The 12,599-nt window shown below is 39.4% G+C and overlaps 1 protein-coding gene across 1 annotated transcript in view; it reads left to right on the top strand.

Annotated features, from left to right (window-relative positions):
- The window catches only part of myt1lb (myelin transcription factor 1-like, b), a 267,848-nt gene that overhangs the window by 67,193 nt on the left and 188,056 nt on the right, over positions 1-12,599 (top strand). The gene's annotated exons all lie outside the window — the stretch shown is intronic.

The raw sequence follows: 12,599 nt of genomic DNA on the forward strand, positions 1-12,599 counted from the left end.
TGGGGTAAAGATTTAACTCATAGCTATCACCATACTGCCACAGTTGAATAAGCACAGTACATTAAGACAGTTGTTTTATATTAATTTAATTAAATATGCACATATTTGCATATATTTCCATAACAGAAATCTGAACATTAAAGCCAGGTTCTTTTTTTATCACTTCATAAATCTGAAAATACTGCGAACAGAAAAAAAAAACACCTTATTTTTAAGAATAAAATGTTAACTCTTTCCCCGCATAGCATTTTTTTTAAAGTTGTTACAGAAGCATTTTTGATCATTTTCACAAAAGTTTAATGGCCTCCAGAATATTTTGTTGTATGAATATCTGAACATGCAATATTTCAAAAGAAAGAACAGAGCCTCTGCTTAAAAACTGTTTTGTTCTAGCGTGATGCATTCTTTTTTTATCATCACTTGAATGTGGGTAAGTTTCAATAATAAAAGCAACATTTTGAGCAATTATAAATGACGGACATTTCTGTCAATGGCGGGGAAAGAATTAAATATACACCAGTTGAATGATTTGAACAAACCCCTATGTAAAATTATTCTCAATATAGATTGGAATAGTAATAAAACTGTCAAGTTTTGTGTAATAATTGCTGCTGAAGTTGAGACTTGTTTTTATGAATTGATGTGTAAATAGGTTGGTTCAGTGATGTTAAATAATTGTTTTGACTTGAATAAAACCATTGATTTAGATGGCACACTGTCAGGAAAAAATGTTGCAAAAATGATCAGCCGGTCACTGGTGATTTTACACTTAAAATTTAAATAAATTTTTTTTAACCTAGAATAGTAATATGTAAGGCACTACTATGAACTTTTACCGGTAAATAAGGTTTCTGGAATTAGAAAAAAGGTGTAGGACGGGACTTGATTTCGTCGTTGGAACTGATTGGCTCGTTGGAAGATGCCAGTTTGTTGTCAGTTGTGGAGGGTATTAATCTTAACCCTCCGTCGAGACATACGTCATGAAGAGAACAGACGTCGTTTCCATGGGGAGGGTAGTTAACATTTTGATTAAAGATTACTTGGGCATATGAATAAAAAAAAAAAAATTCAGTCATTTATAAGACTGCAAAATTCCGTCAAAAAATAAGAATGGTCAATTTTGATTTCACAGGGAATTTAAAAGTTCTCCACACACTTGACATGTGTTTTGAAATCAGTGCTTTACCTAAAAACAATGTGGCTCAACTTCAGAATCAGGACCAACAGTCACACATCAGCTAACAATAAAGAAAAAAAAAGAGTCCAAACTACAGTGAAGGCATCAAATAAAAGGTCACAGTGATTCATCTACTTATCTCAGGGAGCGTTTGCTGCGGTCCGAGTGCGAGTGCGACTGTTCCTGCTGGTCTAGTTTCACTCTCACTTTATTTCAAAGCCTGGTGCATTTGTGCTCATCTAAAATCATCACAAACGTGATAGAAAACAGAACGCAGGGTTTTTATTAATCTGGTGCTATATCGCGGAGCAGAGTGAATGACCCTGAATGTGTGTCGCATGAAGACGGCTTTCTTCTGTGAGGAGAGAGTGGATTGTGAGATTTCATTTCACTCACTCAGCACCACTACTCTCTCTCTCATTCGTATCCCAGTTAAATCATCACCATTGTCATCCACTACATGTGTTTTGTTGAACTAATGATGTCATCATCAGTTAAAACACATGTGCATGTTACTTTACTTCCTGAGCAAGTGCCCGAGTCCGAGCTGCTTTCACATTCACGCGAAACACGCCACAGCTCCAGTGGAACCGAACTCAGACCACTTCCTCCAGGTAGTCTCAAGCAGAGGCACTAATATTTCATGTAAAGGGAGGAATAATATTTACGTTGTCATTTGCGGTGCATGTCACTTATTTGTGTTCATGCTCTGTAGTCTGAAGACCGTCAAACGTTTCTATTTACAGTGCGATTTGGTGCGTTGAGCATTGTAGTCAATCATGCTGAATATGAAGGGATGGACAGCTTCTGTGATTATAAATGAGCGCTCTTTACTCGCTTTCTGTATATAATCTATTTACATTTTAAATAAAAGGACCGAAGCCCACGTATACACTGCAGAGCTTCAGGAGAGACCAGGGGCGAATCTAGAAAAATATTTATGGGGTGGCGAGAGGGGGGCAGGAATTTTTGAGGGGTGGCAACTTATGTCAGACGTTTATATACTGAATTTAATCACAGTTATCAGAGTTTGATGAGATAGTATGTACACAATACAAAAGGGCAAAGGCTGCCATTTACAAACTCATACAGACAAACTTAATCTCGTGCAATCAATGTCTTGCATTTGAGGTTTCATGTGAAACAGTTGATATTAGGAATAAGTGACCATACAATGTGATCTCACTTAATAGGAGAGAAGTATGACAGAAGGGCATTATCACAGGAAAAGCATTAAGATAAGACACAGGTGATGAGGCGCAGATGTGTGAGAGGGGAAGCAAACAGTTTTGGACTGTGTCAGAGAGGCAGCGTTGCAGGCAGCATTTGTACAAGAAGAAACTATACAAAGCAAAACTTACCCATGAAGACCTATGGACTGAGCTGTACTAAAGTGAGCATAAATACACTGTGGAAATAAATGGGTCACGGCACTCAAACAAGGTACTGGACATTGCTTTTATTGGTTTTATTAAAGGTTCTCAGTTGCCAAAACAAAGATATGAACAGAAATTTAAAGTACAGATTCTGTTGAGGTCATAATTTTAACAGCTTTGTAAAGGCTCACCAGTGAGCATAACATGAAGTTGTCATGCCTATAACAGCTGAAAGCGGCGATTTCCATGTTGCTCAGCAAAACGCTTCACAAATTTATCTAGATCTAATGCCCTTGTGCGTTTTGACTCAATGCTGAGTACAGCCAAACTCGATAGTCTCTTTTCTGACATAGTTGACCGCAAATAAGTCTTTATGAGCCTGAGAGATGAAAAACTTTGTTCACAGGATGCACTGGTCACAGGTAAAACAACCGCTAGTTTACACAACCTGAACAGCTCATAAAACACATCCTGGTATGGGTCCAAAAACTGAGTGAAATCCATTAGAGTGGTAGGACTCTCCTTTTCCCCCTTTTTTCTGTCTAGTACTCTCCTCGTCTGATGTAACTCGTTCTTGAGATCCTCAATATTTGAATCGTAAGCTTCTGCCAATAACAGAACAGCCTCCTCTCTCAAAAAAGTTGGACTTGACGGATTTAGTGCCTGGACACCCTGCATAATGTTACAATTTGTGTTAGAAAATCTTCTTCCTATTTCTCCAATCATGTTATCCAGAACTGGGTAGTACACAGAGACACAAAATGTGTGTTTGCTATCTGGAACTACATGCTGTCCCAAGGTGCAGTGGATGACAGTATCCTAAAGCACCTTTGCTGTCTGTCTTGGCCTCTTTGGTTTTCGCTGAGTTGTATCAATGTTACTTCGTTGACATAAATCAAGTGTTTCACTCCACATTTCCTCAAAAGAGGCTTGACTACGGTACTGGACCAGTGTCTCTTTAAGTGCTTCAATAAGTTCAACAGCCTTAGCATAGTCCACTGTTTTAGACTGGAACATGTCTGATAAAAACCTAGAGTCACTCAGGACCTTTCTGAACAGAACAAGACATCCAGCAAAATTCAGATCAATTTGAGCTAATATCCCTCTTGCTTCTACAGCTCTTTGTGGATGGCTCTCAGATGAGATCTCTTTAAGAACCTGTACTATTGCAGGCAACCTGTGCATAACATTGCGACATGCTATGTGCCTACAGGTCCAACGTGTATCACTTAGCTGTTGGAGTTCCCTCGGTACACCATCAAACATCTCCCGCTGCACTTATATCCATTTGTTATGTACATAAGACCCAGACATGAATACATACAGTCGTTCCATTAATGAGAAGAAGTTTCCTGCATCTGCCACACTTTTTACAGCGTCTACTATAAATAAGTTCAAGCAGTGTGCACTACAGTGAACATAGAAGGCATGTTTGACTACTTCTTTTATTTTAGCCTGAACACCTGCATGTTCCCCGCGCATCACTGCTGCGCCATCGTAGCCCTGGCCTACAAGGTTTTTCTTGTACTCCAGCCAATGCTTCTTAAGGAATGATATAATCTTGTCATTTAAGGCGGCAGCATCCAGGTGTTCTGCCACTTCAAACTCCAGAAAGCTTTCATGAACCACACCGTTGTAAAAATATCTCAGAACAAATGACATTTGCTCTTTTTTCTGAACATCTTTAGTTTCATCAACAATAACTGAAAACTGCTTGCTCGTTTTAACTTCCTGGATGATTTCTTCTTCGACCATTGCAGCCAAGCACTCAAGTATTTAATTCTGTATTGTTTTACTTGTGTATTTGCATTTTTAGCTTGTTGTTCAAGTCTTTTTTTAATGATGGGGTTATGGTTACCCAGCAGGTCTAACATAGACAGAAAAACACCTTTTTTTCTGAGTCGAGAGACTCCCTGTTACCCCGCTGTGCTATGTTTTCTGTGGCTGTTAACTAAAATTTCAGCTAATGTTTTAATGTAGTATTGATTTTCAGCCACCTGCTTCTTTTTTTGCTCATCCATTAGTCCAAACATTGAGGTATTTTTATCCATAATTTTCTTGTTCTCTGTCCATGAGAACATTGCATTTACATGGCCTTCAGATCTGGCATGAGAACAGAAACCACTGTCTTTCATTGTAGCCTTTTTCCAGTTACGATAACCCTCGAATGAGGTGAAAACAGTCCTTGGAGCATCCGGGAGGGAAAAATGCCTACAAGCAAAACAGTAAGCTGCATCTTTCGATTGCGAGTATTCTAACCAGGGATGAGATTTGTACCAGTCGCTGCGGAAGCTTCTCCTGGCTCCTCCCTGGAGGGTTTTAGGGAAACTCTCGCGAATTGGCTGCACTGGCACCTCACACCTGGACTTGGATACGTCTAGAAGATGGTGGGGAGGAAAGATTCATACTGAATTACATCTAAATTAATTATACAATATTACAACTAGTGAATATTACAACTAGTAAAAAACATAATCAATTAGGAACTGTCATTGATTAGATATAACCAGAGGTGTCAAGTAACGAAGTACAAATACTTTGTTACATTTTGGGTATCTATACTTTACTGGAATTATTATTTTTCAGCCGACTTTTTACTTCTACTCCTTACATTTCCACTCAATTATCTCTACTTTCCACTCCTTAGTCCTTACATTTTAGAAATAGCCTCGTTACTCCCATTCCATTTCGGCTTGTTTTCATTCCGGCTTGTCATAGTGTAAAAAAAAAAAACCTATTCAGATAAATCACACCATTGAATGCAGAGTGAATTTTTTCATCAGGTGTATCATTGGGGGTGTATCATGATAGCGCCTGTTGGTATGGCTGGCCGTCTGCTGCTCCCGGTTATGTGGATTTTTACTTTGTTTTTATCCACTATTTTAAATACTACAGACTCTCTGTTAGCGTACGATCGGCAAACGCTTTTGAACATCAGGTCTGGTTTGGATAATGTACCGATCGATTTTGTGAGCCGGGGTGGAACAAACAATTCCTCCCTTCCACCGTTCCTCTGTGAAATACCTGCTGATCTCCGCCGAACCCCATGTTTCCCCAGGAGAAAGAAGCGATTCAGACGCCGTGGGAAACGAGGTGGTCGGTTGGTGAAAATAAAGACTTTCTTGGCCTTGTTCCCGAATGCGGATCGTTGCGGGATGTTTGGGGTGTGGAATGTGAATTACCGCTGCTGCGCGCCTCAGCGCACCGTGGATCCTGTGTACAGGTGGCTGGTACCTTTGACTGACGTGGACCCGGATAAAGAGCCTTCGATTACCACCTACTGGGCATCCAGGTTCAAAAGAGCTGGGGATGTAACTTTTCACCGGTCTGTGGGCCTTAAACCCCCAGTAGTAACTCTGGCTTCCCGGTTTAAAAGAGGGGTGGATGCAACTCTCCATCGGTCCTTGGTCTTTGAATCTTCGTCGCTGAAAGACTCTACTCCTGTGAGGATAGCTTTGGTGAATGCTAGATCATTAGCCAACAAGTCCTTTATTTTGAATGACTTTTTTACTTACAAAGACCTGGATATGTTGTGCGTGACTGAGACTTGGGTCGGGGCTGGTGAGTCGAGTGTATTTTCTGAAGTTTTTACGTTGAACTGCACCTATTTTAATTCTCCACGGCTTACCGGATGCGGAGGTGGAGTAGCAACTATTTTTAAAAAACACTTAAACTGTAGGCATTTGCCTGCTTTCTCTTACTCCAGCTTTGAACTTAATGTTTTCGAATTTGATCTGAACCATCCTGTATTGTGCACTGTGGTCTATCGCCCACCTACTTATAACAAAGATTTTATTGATGATTTCTCTGATTATTTAGCCAATGTCATGATCAAATATGACCGGGTCTTAATTGTGGGGGACTTTAATATCCATGTGTGCTGTCCTGAAAAACCTCTAGTCAAAGCTTTTTTAAACCTTGTGGAGTCTTTTAACTTAACTCAGTCTGTTGTTTGTCCGACCCATATAGGTGGGCATACGTTAGATTTGCTTTTGACGTATGGCCTGCCTATTAGTAACATCAACGTTTGTGATGCCACTTTTTCCGACCATTTGCCTGTCCTATTTGAGATATGTACTTCTCGGGACTATAAAGTGACTGCTCCAAAACGTCTTCGTCGGATAATAAAACCCACAACTTCACATTTATTTTCTGAGGCTTTTAACTCAATTGAGCTGGATTACTTGATGTCATCACGGGGACTAACTACTGAAGAATTAACTTCATCGTTCTTTTTAGCATGCCAAAGCATTTTGGATACTGTTGCCCCTTTCAGGACAGTTCGAGATAGATGTAGAGGTCAACCATGGCTGAATACTACTACTAGAGCTATAAGACTCGAATGCAGAAAGGCAGAACGACGCTGGAAGAAGGATAAGTTACAGATCTCACATGACATTCTTCGCTGAAATTTGTCTAAATATCAAAAATGTGTGCGATTGGAGAAATCAAAATACCTATCGAACATAATCAGTAGTAACTCCCATAAACCTTCTGTACTGTTTAGCACCATTAATAGTGTTTTGAATACCCCGCAAGCGGCATGCTTAGAACCCTCTGCTGAACTGTGTGAACAATTTTTGAACTTTTTTATTGATAAAATTGATGAAATTAGATCGAATATAGTATCTTCTTTGACTTTCCAACCTATTGTTGTTGAGCACGTAGCTGTCCTGAATCAGTTTGCGGCGGTGTCTCTTACTTCATTGAGGGAGATTTTTGACAAAATGAAATTATCTACTTGTTGCACAGACATTGTTCCTTCACGACTATTAAAGGATTTCATTTGAAGCTATTAGCTCGTCGGTCCTTGCTATTATTAACAGTAGTCTGGCTACAGGAGTTGTACCCAAATCTTTTAAGCATGCAGTGGTGGAACCGGTTATTAAGAAATCTAATCTGGACCCATCACTTCTTGCAAATTTTAGACCGATCTCTAAACTTTCATTTTTGTCGAAATTACTCGAAAAGGTTGTATTTGAACAGTTAAATGCATTTTTAAATTTAAATGGTATCCATGAAGTGTTCCAGTCTGGTTTTAAGTCTCTTCATAGTACAGAAACTGCATTGCTGAGGGTGTCAAATGATCTATTACTCACTACGGACTCAGGAAATTGCGCGATTTTATTATTACTGGATCTTTCAGCTGCATTTGATACCTTAGACCATGGGATTTTAGTCTCACGTCTGGAAGAATGTGTTGGCATCGAGGGTAATGTGTTGGCTTGGTTTAAGTCGTATTTGTCCGAAAGAACTTTTTCAGTTCGCATTGGAGAATTTGTCTCCTCAACGGCTCCTCTCACATCTGGCGTCCCCCAGGGTTCCATTTTGGGGCCTATGTTGTTCGCCTTATATTTATTGCCCCTGGGTCATATTTTTAGGAAATTTGGAATATCGTTTCATATCTATGCTGATGACACCCAGATTTACCTGCCTCTGAATAGAAAAGACACTTGTACGTTAGCGCCTTTACTGCAGTGTCTTGAGGAAATTAAGGCCTGGATGGCAAAAAATTTCTTATGTTTTAATGAAACAAAACAGAGGTAATACTCTTTACCCCTGGAGGTACTTATGAATCGCAAAATTTTGATCTAGTTGAGTTGAATCCATTAGTGAAGTCCTATGTCAAAAATTTAGGTTTCACTATGGATTGTGATTTTAAACTGGACAAACAGATTAACTTGGTAGTTAAATCGAGTTTTTTCCAGTTGAGACAGCTCACCAAGGTGAAATCATTTCTGTCTTCCAGAGACTTTCAAAAACTCCTCCATATTTTCATTTCATCACGTCTAGATTATTGTAATGGCCTTTACATAGGCATTAGTCAGGCCTCTCTCTCTAGGCTGCAGAGGGTCCAGAATGCTGCAGCTCGCTTGCTGACAGGTACACAAAAGCGAGAACATATTAAACCTGTTTTGTCCTCTCTTCACTGGTTACCAGTATCTTTTAGAATTAAATTCAAAATTTTGATGTTTGTATTTAAATCACTTCATGGCCTCGCTCCCAGGTATATGACGGAACTGATTAGGCAGTACGCTCCGTCAAGAGCGCTTAGGTCCGCTGACCATTTGCTTTTAGTAGTCCCGCGTGTGAAACTGAAAACCAGGGGTGAAAGAGCATTTTCAGTGGCTGGACCGAAGTTGTGGAATAGTTTGCCCCTGTTCATTAGGCAGTCTCAAACCATTACTATTTTTAAATCGAATCTTAAAACTTATTATTACAGCTTGGCATTTGACGCCGTGTGAGAGTTCTGTTTTATTCTTTTATTGTTTTATTGTTCTACTGTTTTTTATTTTTTGTATTTTGGTCATGTTGGTTTGATTGCATAAGTATGTTTGTGTACAGCACTTTGCTAAACGCTTGTTGTTTTTAAAAAGTGCTATATAAATAAACTTTGACTTGACTTGACTTGACTTGAATTTGATTGTGGTTGGATGAGAAGTATAAAAATATACAATTACGACACGCTATTGGTTTATTGGCGATCCATCGCACATGTATTACATATACAGGTCCTTCTCAAAAAATTAGCATATTGTGATAAAGTTCATTATTTTCTATAATGTAGTGATAAAAATTTAACTTTCATATATTTTAGAGTCATTGCACACCAACTGAAATATTTCAGGTCTTTTATTGTTTTAACACTGATGATTTTGGCATATAGCTCATGAAAACCCAAAATACCTATCTCAAAAAATTAGCATATCATGAAAAGGGTCTCTAAACAAGCTATTAACCTAATCATCTGAATCAACTAATTAACTCTAAACACCTGCAAAAGATTCCTGAGGCTTTTAAAAACTCAGCCTGTTTCATTACTCAAAACCACAATCATGGGTAAGACTGCCGACCTGACTGCTGTCCAGAAGGCCATCATTGACACTCTCAAGCAAGAGGGTAAGACACAGAAAGAAATTTCTGAACAAATAGGCTGTTCCCAGAGTGCTGTATCAAGACACCTCAGTGGGAAGTCTGTGGGAAGGAAGAAGTGTGGCAAAAAACGCTGCACAACGAGAAGAGGTGACCGGACCCTGAGGAAGATTGTGGAGAAGGACCGATTCCAGGCCTTGGGGGACCTGCGGAAGCAGTGGACTGAGTCTGGAGTAGAAACATCCAGAGCCACCGTGCACAGGCGTGTGCAGAAATGGGCTACAGGTGCCGCATTCCCCAGGTCAAGCCACTTTTGAACCAGAAACAGCGGCAGAAGCGCCTGACCTGGGCTACAGAGAAGCAGCACTGGACTGTTGCTCAGTGGTCCAAAGTACTTTTTTCGGATGAAAGCAAATTTTGCATGTCATTCGGAAATCAAGGTGCCAGAGTCTGGAGGAAGACTGGGGAGAAAGAAATGCCAAAATGCCTGAAGTCCAGTGCTGCTTCTCTGTATCCCAGGTCAGGCGTTTCTGCCGCTGTTTCTGGTTCAAAAGTGGCTTGACCTGGGGAATGCGGCACCTGTAGCCCATTTCCTGCACACGCCTGTGCACGGTGGCTCTGGATGTTTCTACTCCAGACTCAGTCCACTGCTTCCGCAGGTCCCCCAAGGTCTGGAATCGGTCCTTCTCCACAATCTGCACTATAGGCCCATGTGGCGCGGGCGGCCTAAGCTTTTTTCCTTAATGGCATTTTGTTCCTTACATTACTTTTATACTTTAAGTAGTTTTGAAACCAGCACTTTTACACTTTTACTTGAGTAAAAAGCTTGAGTTAATACTTCAACTTCAACAGAAGTATTTTTAAACCCTATCTATACTTCTACCTGAGTAATGAATGTGAATACTTTTGACACCTCTGGTTATAACCATCAGACTGTGTTAACACACACTAACATTTTAGCCTGGGAGAGTATTTTTAGGTTCATTTGTTTAATTTTTTTTTATTTAATCTGAGGAATAGATCTAAAATACATCCTACACAAAATATAAAAAATCATCTCCCCATCTCATTACACTTTCACACTGACAACTTTCCCTAATTATTCATATTAAAGCAAACATGAATTTTTATATTAATTTGAAGTCTAAGCGGTCTCTTAAACATAACAAATGTCTGTATTTGTCATTTGTTGTTCTTATTCATATGTAACTATACTATGTAACTATACAAAGTATACTGTGCAGCAACAATTTCCATACCATGTGGACCAGCTCGACTGGATATCGTTGGTGATGGCCCAGACACTCTCCTTGTCCTTTCCCTTTCACTGTCTGAGCCCTGCACGTTATCTTGTCTCTCGCTTTCTCCGTCCTCATCTTGGTGATGCTCTCCCTCCATATCTTCACTGTTGTGGTGTTCTCCCACCTCCTCCTGTCCCTGGTCGCCTTGGCCTTGTATTCTATCTGTGTCACATTTCTGATGCCCTTTTCTCTCCACCTCGTCTTCGTCCTCTCCTTCCACCTCTGTTCTCTCTCCTTCCACCTCAGCTTCTCCGTCTAGCTTGCTCAGATGTTCATTTTCTATTTCTCTCGTGTTTCTCTTTGGTGAGAAAAAACTACATATGCTACCTTTCCTCTTCATTTCTGTAACATTCAAAATAACTTTAGGCTACAAAAAAATAACTTTTGTCTCCTTTTCTCGCGACTCATGGCTCTTCGCTTCGCGCCACTCAGTTTTCCAAACAACAAATCAGTCTCTTGTCACTCTGACGTCATCTAGTGCTGCGTTCACTGGAGTTAGGTATGAGGGGCCGGACTGGACAAAAGCGAAGCGAACTGCGCGAGAGAGACCGGCGCCTCATAGTCGGACTTTGGAGATTCGCTCTCGCAAATTGTCAAATTGGCCATAACTTTTAATTTGCTGCTGCCAACTTGGGTGGCAGCAGGGGTGGCAAGGCTTTCTTTTAGGGTGGCATTTGCCACCCTATGCCACCCTGGTAGATCCGCCCCTGGGAGAGACAACAGCCATTAAATGCAGAGGAGTGAATCCGCTAAAATATCCCAGATATTATTTGACAGTAAAGGCTCATAATTGGTGACCATTCTGTATAGCCTATGGTGTGATTTACACACATTTGTTCTAAATAGCCACTATGAGCAGATTGTTCACATGATTTAGGCAAACTTTTTTATTGTTTATTCATATTTTTTATTCATAGTTTCTTCAGCTTTCATATTACCAATTTTTAATGCAAACCATGCCCTGTTTCGAGTTAAACTGTAAGTGTGAAAGCACCCTTAAAGAAAGTGACTTTTGGTCCATGTCTTTGCCCTTTAGAGCTTGTAGACAGTTTCAACATGTCTGGAGTGACTTTACTCTGTAGACTGCACACACTCTGAACTCCTTAACCAGTTCATTTGTTCTAGTTATAGCTCAGACAGAGTACAGCGCTGGCGATAGCAACACCATGGGTTTGATTCTCAGGGAATTCATGAGCTGATAGAATCCCTTTGGATAAAAGCATAGCAGTGTTATATTAGGATATTTGAGATACTATTATAGATACTATTATGATAATACCATTTTCATTTTTATATCAGTTCAAGTTTTAGTAATTTTGTCATTTTTATTAGTTTTTTTATTTAATGTCTATATAGTTTTTATTATTTTTAAAGATTATTAGATAAACTAAATGTAAATGAGAAATGTTTCCTTGGCAACAAATGTCAATATTTATTTAAGTTTAAGTTAACTTAAGTTTAAGTTTAAGTTTTTTTTAGTATGGTTTTAGTTTTAGTTACTGTAACCATTATAAACCTGGTCTGTCAAATGCAGAAATGTAAAACTGTAAACAAATTTAGACATGTGACCGTAACCTCTGCTGGATAGCTGGAGAGTTCACAATTGCATTATATCATAACATTATCAATGTAATATTCCAAGTAATGTGAACTCATAAGAACCTCATGCATACATACTTTTAGGTATTTAGGATTTCATATCAATGGTTGCTATCTTCTTAGTGATACAAAGTGCCTTTCACAGGAACTATCTAGGCATTTAGTAAGCATATTTCTGTACATGTCAGAGCTTTTTACATATTTATACTCTGTAATGTTCTTCAGACTCATAATTTACCAGTTGGAAGGATTGCATGCTTGTCTAACATTGCA

This window comes from Siphateles boraxobius, unplaced genomic scaffold (assembly GCF_051911475.1).
Source record: "Siphateles boraxobius isolate OS27281-9 unplaced genomic scaffold, OSU_SipBor_1 22, whole genome shotgun sequence".
Lineage (NCBI taxonomy): Eukaryota > Metazoa > Chordata > Actinopteri > Cypriniformes > Leuciscidae > Siphateles > Siphateles boraxobius.